Source organism: Egretta garzetta, unplaced genomic scaffold (assembly GCF_000687185.1).
Source record: "Egretta garzetta isolate BGI_Z169 unplaced genomic scaffold, ASM68718v1 scaffold81, whole genome shotgun sequence".
NCBI classification, from domain to species: Eukaryota; Metazoa; Chordata; class Aves; order Pelecaniformes; family Ardeidae; genus Egretta; species Egretta garzetta.
Window position 1 is genome coordinate 9,273,343 of NW_009258671.1, and position 8,212 is coordinate 9,281,554.

The following is an 8,212-nucleotide window of genomic DNA, read 5'->3' on the forward strand; positions in this document are numbered from 1 at the left end:
AAGGGAAACCCCCGCCCCCCCCACCCCCGGCCGCCGCCAACCAGCACATCGGCGGCTCCCCGAGGCTGGCTTCTCGCCCTGCGCCAGGGTAAGCTGCTTTCCCACCGCTTCCCTGCTCCCCCTTGACGTGCCACCAGCATTTGCGTGTTTATGTACCGCTACGATGGCGTGAGCGGCGAGTGATTGCCAAGTAGGAAAATCAAGTTTCGGAAACTACGTGGGTATCGGCACATTGGCTCATGCCTGCCTTTTAATTTATTATTAACCAGTAGTACGTTATCAGCCCGGCGAGGTTTAGGCTCATTCAGGATGATCGCTTGCTGGCTATTAGGGACGTGATATACTAATATTTGCTATTGTTGCTGTTTTTTAGGTTCTCTTCTCCCTCTCTATCAAGTCTGCCCCTCCCTTCGCTAGTCTGTTTAAAACCAGCAAGCTTCATTTTCTTAGCAGACAAAGGTCGATCACAGCTTTTATTTCTGAATGCAAATGTTCTAGGACTTGTGCCAGTCTCGCCTTCATTGATTACAATATAGCTTCTTTCTTTGCAAGTTTTTACATTAATTTAATATTTCAGTACGTTTGAAATGTTATTGAGCATCCACGTGCAGAGCAGTTCTAACGCAGCTGCTAACAAGTACGTAGGGTTTTATGCCATTTGTATGTGTATACACGAGGGTATGCATTCGTGTTTCTCAACTCACAATTTTTAAGGTAACTATACGATGATCTTCAGTAATTGTATCTCGTTACAATCACGCTTCCTGATTGTCTTAACAATGTGAATCTGGACATAAATATTTTCAGGGTTCATATTTAGATTTTTATAATACCCAGAATCGTTCCGGATTAGTTTATAACTTTTATCATATATTTTTAAAATGCTATTTTTGATGGCCTTTAAAGGTCCGTAAGTGTATTTTCTTCTTTATCTTTTACGTGCGCGCACGGGCACATGCTCATGCACACTCCCACTCTCTTTCTCCTGCTCTTCGGGTGTTAATGAAGGGATTTATTTTAAGTATAATACTTAAATATTAGAGTAATGCCCTTTATAGATCAAAGTAGCATGTGGATATAGATGTATTGAGTTAGGCACAATTTGGCAGATGGTTATGTACTTAAGATTTATTACTACTATGAAATTGCCAGACCTATTATAATACTTACTTTGTATTCTTTATATAGACGAGCGCATGTGCAAATTAAAGTATCTGGAAATAAATATATTTGAAAGACACTTCATGAGAAAACTAGTCCTTTCATATGTATTTGTAAACCAAAATTCTTTCTTCTGCACTGAAAAAATGGGATGCTTGTGTAAAATATTCTAATCTTTTCCCTTTAATTTTATTTATATCCAGGAATTGAAGTAAATAACAAAACACATCCGAGTAAGTTTGGGTTTTTTTTCTCCAGAAAAAAGCCCCACAAAATAATTAGAAAATACCTACTGACTTGTACAAAACCAGTTTTAATTCAGGCCATTGACAGCATTGTATCGAAACCATCTCCGTATTGGCATTGCATTTGAACTGTTTTATGGCAACATAAACCGAAAAAACAACTCATAACTTTAAGTGGTAAAGCAGTATTTATTGGCCGATCAAGCTCGGAGTAAGTACAGAATGTTTTAGTGAACTGTGCAGATTAAGAAAGGAATTTAGGAACGTATGGCTTGGTGATAGCTAAAATGAATTTCTTCAGAGTACTTTTTAGAGGCCTGTAGTAGCTGCACAGTACAATGCAAATAAAATATTAGTTGAGGGTTTTAACTTGCAGTTGCTGTTTCAAAATCACAAACTGCTGAGCACTCCTCACTGCGAAATTTCAGAGTACTCAATGATATTGCTCCTAATGATGCTGTTTATCTAAAGAGGATTTCTTTTTCTTAGGTTGTAATACTTGTTGGGGTTGTTTTGTTGCTGAGGACTAGCACTTAAAGGACTATAAAATTGCTTCTGGTGTATTAGTTCATTATTTTGTGCTGGCTTGCTAGAAACGATCTCTGTGAAAGTAAAAGAAGCAGAATTGCCTTATTACTGGTTTATATCACAGCGAGGATTTCTAGAAGCATGCTGAAAATGAACATAGCAGTGCACAGAGATCACGTGGATGTTAATTGGAGAAGGATTAAAATCTGTTCATTAGATCTGTGAATTCCAGGTTTAAAATTTAAAATCATTTTCAGTCTGTAGCTTGAAATATAACTGCTGATAGAAATATTCAGCCCCTCAGATGAATGCCTTCAGGAGTTATGCACATGAGCTAGACCATTTACATTTTGAAAATGTTGTGTGTTGGACTGCCAAGATTTTCATACAAAATGTTTGGTGCATGGAATAAAAAAATAGATGATACTTTGCTTAATTAAAAGATTTATTTTTTTTTTTTATATATAGATATATCTGGCTAGGATGAAGTTTTGCATATTTCAGATAGCAGTTGAGTGAAACACAGTGAAAATAATCTAAGATGCACTGGTTTTGCTCCAAACTCCTTCTTTCTTCCCCACCCCTCTCCTCCAAATGTATTTTTATCCTTCAAAAGGATATTTGAGGTGTTGCTGATAAATGAACAGTCTAGTCTTAAACTCCCACCTATCTTGACTAAAAATATGGCTTTTACCGAATGATACTATTGCAGGGAAAGCGGGGAACACGAGGGGAAGGTACATATGTTCTAGGCCTGTGAGTACTACAGAGTGCTCAACAGAGAGCACTGTTACATGCAAGGCAGAGAGCAGCTTGCAGTGAAACGAGAGGAGCGTAGTCCACAGCATTTAACACAAATAGGTGCCTTACGATGTGATGGTTACTTTCACAGATAATAAACGGGACGTGTGGCGTCCTTATTCTGGCTAAACTTTTTGAAATTAATTGGAATTTTGCCTGGGTGAACGCTGCCAGGTTTGGATAAGCTTAAGGGAAATTTTGTTGTGGGTAAAGGAGAGGGAAAAGGGAGGAGGTAGAGAGAAGAAAGGGAAAGGAGCAGGAGTTACCACTTAACAGATGTGGGTGCAGTCTGGAGTTCTCCTCTTTGTTGAATAGGGAAGATAACATGAAGACTAAGGCTGGGTTGTATTTTGTATGGCTGTATTGGTACAGCACTGCCTTCTCCTAGTATGTGCTAAGCATTCATAAATGTTTTGTAGCAGCTAAGGAGAAATAAAAGGAGGAGTGGAAGGAATGCCTTGTTTCATCTAGATTTCTTTAAAAATTTTTTTTTTTTTTTTTTTTTTTTTTTTTCCCCTGGAAGAGGAGGTGTAATTCACATCCACTCAGTGTTTCAGCAGCTGCCTTGCAGGCAGAATGGTTTCACTGTAATCGGCCTTCGTCCATGTGCCACATATTCCCGTGGTGTGATAAACCTCGGCAGGGCCTTCTACCTCATACGGCAGCATTCCAAGTCTCCTGTGCACATGGGTGCTGAGGGCACGGGCAGGCCTGTGATCATGACACCTTCCCTCAAGAAAATGGAAATGTGCTCTAATTAGGCATTTTTCCTACTAACTGCATCAGTCGCTCTCAGCTTGAAACAGGTGCAGGTAATCAGCCCTCCCTCCTTCTCCCCCCGCAATACCGGTTGTCGTGGAGGTCTAATATATATAACAAAGCAATACTGCCGTACAGTTTTAATTTTGATTTATGGTGCCTGTACCTGTCTGAGAAGGAAGAAAAAATAATTTAGAGATATGATTGCATGTCTTTGTTTCTCCAATAAGACATGCTGTAGAACATGTTTCTTCATAGCTATGTACCTGTTCATGTAGCATGCGTGCTTTTAGAATGCATTGCATTTTTGCAAAGATAGGTATTCATTTATTCAGTATGCATGCAGCCAGCTAGACTTAAGATTGTAGCCAGAAGACAAAAAGTTGAAATCCCTGTAGCCAGCACAATAGACATTCATAAGCAGAGTGATCCCAGTAGATAGAAAATGGCGGGGTAGATGTTTTCAAGTGCACAGGCACTTTTGCAAGTCCTGAGTTTATACTACTGTAAACGGTACTGGCTGCGCAAATCTGTACTTGTTTATGCATTTGACTCGGTGCCTGATCCGCAATCGGATGAATTCTGTTGAGTATGATGGGCTTTGGAGCAATCCCCCTCCACCCAGATATTCACTAACGTAGTATGTGTGCAGATTTGTAGAATCACTAATAAATCTGGCCTGTAACTTCTCACTAACGAGCAAACCAATCTGTGATTTTTCTGAGGAACGATGCAGAACTTTGTCCACAGCTATTCCTGCACTCACGTAGAATATTTTAATCTCCTAGTGACCCCAGTACTAGTAGGATTTCATTAATGTTTGACTTACGATCTCCAAAACAGAACATAATTCTGCTTAAGATGTCTCGATTCATAGGTGGATATGCAGGAATAAAATGCCCAGGATCAGGCCCGTTGCAGCCTGTCTTTTAAAAATATATCCAGTCAAATATGAGATCTCATCTTTTTGAGGCACCCTTTGCAAAACTAGTCTTTTTTCACAGAAGATCAGTGTTACCGGTTGTTTAGTAGTTGAAAACTCTTCCCTCTTGCACACGTTTGAAATTTGCTATGCCGTACCTCTGGAAACAAAGGATCTGATCCAAAGGCCTCTGAAGGCGACGGGGGTTTTTCCGTTGACTTCAAATGGGATTCGGATTAAGCCTATATACATAATAGTTTGCAATAATGATCTGACTGCTATAGTGGTTTTCAGCGTCTTCCACAAAACTTTTCAAAACTCTCATAAAAATTGTCCAGGCATGATACTCCAAAATACATGTCTAAGCATTGATCACATTTTCTTGTTTTGTTTTAAAAACGGGAGGGAGGCCCCCCAAAGAGCTTCATCTTGGTGATGCTCCAGATTAGAGTTTTATGAATAAAAAGAGTGAATGCTGGTTCCGTATTTGGTATGTAGTTGATGCGTTACCTTATGCATTCTTTATTTAAATTAGACAATCTTTTTGGAAGGAGTCTGTAGATATAAGATGGCAATGTACTACTTATTTATTTTTATATAAGTAAGTTTAAATTAACCTCAACCGTCGTATCCTGTTATCTGCCAAGGAAAACATTTAGCTCCTGTCCAGTCTCTCTGGAGTTTCAGAGTGATTTGCTCTTTCTAAACTTGTTAAAACACAAATAGCAAAGTAAATTGCTTTGCATACCGATAGAAGGTTTTGCAAAGGGGAAGGAAGAGGAACTAAGGAAGAATGAATTTATTATTATAATAACCAATATCCCTTTATTAAATATTAATTAAGTCATCATTTTCTGTAGCCTTTGATTGATTGTGTTTGAATTGCTGACTGATATTTTGCAACACTTTAAATCTCAGGTACACTTAGCATGTTGCCCATGTATTCAGATTCCTGCATACAGATATGTTTACTGTGGCATTCATTCAGCTCCTGAAATTCTTTTGTCAATGTAAGCGGACGTTTCCAGAAGGAGAAGGCAGCTTCAATTTTAATAATAAAACAGTTCACGTGCTTTTGTAACTACAGAGACAAATATTTTTAGGATGCCAAATTAGAAAAAATAGCATTGTTTGAAACTAGTCTTGTTTTCTTTATTGTTCTCTATTTTATTTTTTCTTGTTTTAGGTAATTTCAAAAATAGAAAAGTACACTGGAAACGGTGGATCTCAGGAGCTAGAAAGCAAGAAGCAGCACCGTCAGGTCTATCTATTTTAATGCTGGGGGGGAGTCAGGCAGTGGCACTGAGTAGCTTAGAGAAATATGTGATAGCGTTTTTGTGTTTTACAACCATGGTAGGCCAAGATACTTCACACTGAAGTTAATTCATCAGAGAGAGAGGTCAGTCTGGGGTTTCTGTAGAGGTGATATGCTTAACACTGATTTTTCGACACGATTTATATTATTCTTTCTAATACATTGCTCACAGTAACTGGTCTTAGAGAACCGCAGTAGATAGGTGATAGAAAGCACTTTGTTCTGGCCAGAAGATAAAGCTGTAAAAGAATTCATGTACATTTCCATCTGCAAGATGGAATAACTGTAAAGAAGTTACAAATATCTACAGTGTTTTAGATGGACAGTTAACTTGCTTCAGTTCAGGAAGTACTGAGTTTGTGAACACAAAGCTTTGACATGGACTTTCAAATGCATTGGCAATCTTTTCAGAATTAGTCTTGCTTTTTATTGGAATTCAGTGTGCAAAAGGGTAGGAAAGCTATGATTGCATCCAAGAGATTTTGGTCACTGTGTGTGTTTTGCTAGCCATACACAAACAGCTCTGGTATATTTACTTCTACATTTGTATATGCAGCAAATATTAATTTCAAAAGATTCTACTCTTTGGTAAGTCATTTTTTTTTCTGGTTTTTTTTTTAATATTTATTTTTCTCTCTGGTTGTAGTTTCGTTTTTTGTTTGTTTTTTTTTTTTAAAGAAAGGAGAGTTCTCATTATATTTTTGTTACCTTTGGCAGATGAGATGTATTTACTTATTTGTCTATAGGAAACAAAATGGTATATCCAGTCCTGAGTCAGTGGAAAGTCTCCCACAGATATTGGAAAGTGTTTTGGATTATACTCTCAAACCAAAGTAACACTAATTTAAAAACCTGATACAGGAAGCTTGAACTCAGATGACTCTTAAAGTGAATTTAAAGAACGCTACATTCTGCATGACCTTGTGGACTTAGGCAGTTAGCTTTTTTACCTTCTTACTTTGCCTGGTTTAAACGAAGGAGTGTCAAGAGTCTTACTTTCTTGTTTTAAGGGCACAGCATTGGTATTCTTCCTGCTCCAGCATGCATTTACAAATTGCAGGATGCATGGGAAGGAATTGATCATATTATCCCCAAATGGATGGAACCTCTGTTACAGGCCCGAAGGGCATGCACATACAAATTTTGCTGCAGGGGTTCATCATGGGGTTTGGTTTTGGTTTTAATGCAGTGTGAAGTACAGGGTGGGTTTTTTTTTTTGTTGCTTAATTATTATGAGAATAAACCACTTCTTTAAATCTATTTTTATTAGAAACCATTTTTTTAAATAGTTCTCCACTCAGTCTGTTGTGAAGATAGTTACCGTTTTTTTAATGGAAGGTTATACATTTCTCATTCTATAATTATTATAGAAGGAGGAATTAACATGATCACATGGAAATTTTGTTTCTTAAATGGAGATTTACATTGATGGATTGAAGGTTTAAGGTGCAGATTTACATTTAAATTACATATTACATGACATTTACATTTTAAATTATACTAAAACAATTATTTCTACTGTCTCCTTGGTGCCTTTTGAATGTCTCTCTAAAATTATTTCATTTAAAGTGTAACTCACTCTACAATATATATGTTTCACATATGAGATCAGGGTATTTTTTGTATGGATGCACTCCTAATTGGTGTAAATAAAAATGAAGTTGAACTTGTAATATTCTCATGTACACATTTAAGATGCTATTTAGTACTTTATTTCGAGTGGCAATTACTTTCTTCTCTGTAACATAAAATGCTCTCAGGGGTTTGTGTTTAACAGGATAAAACTGGTATCCATCAGGTGCTTGGATTTTTTGCCCCAAAATGCCTTCAGGAGTCAAAACTTACAGCGTTGCTTAAGGCAGGCGAGTAAGGAATAGCACTTGGCTGCAGATAGAGCCAGCAGGGAACAAAGTGGTCGAGAGTCTCTAGAAGAAGAGACCTGATCTGGGAGAGGAAAGCAAACTGAAAGGTGGTTGTGCCTGTTGTAAAGAGTGGGCCAGCATGGGAGTCAGGAGCGACAACAGAACAGTTGTAACTTTATGGAGTTAATTCCATGCTTATGGAAGGTACCGTACCGTGCATCTGCAGGTGCTTGCTGGTGAATATTTCTTCAGTTTGTGACACTGCAGTCCGCATCTTGCGATCAGTTTTAGCAAGTTGAAGGAACTTAAAGTATGAGCATAATTCTGTTCCCAAAATAGATTTCTTTACAGTGTCGGTTGGATGTGGCAGTTTTGCACCCATATAAGGTTCTGGGTTGGACACAGAAGCACCAAAATTCCATTATTGTCAAAATAATTGCTGCAAGCCTTTTAACTTCCGATGCCTGCAGAGCTGAAGACGTGAAAGAGTACACACCCGCCTGGTGGTGGATTGAACTTCAGGGGAAAGGGCTGGGGGCTGGGGGAGGGAGTGAGCCAGTATCAAATCCCTGATTTTTGTAACTTTTCTTGTCATCAGTGTTCCTCCTGTGATACAATC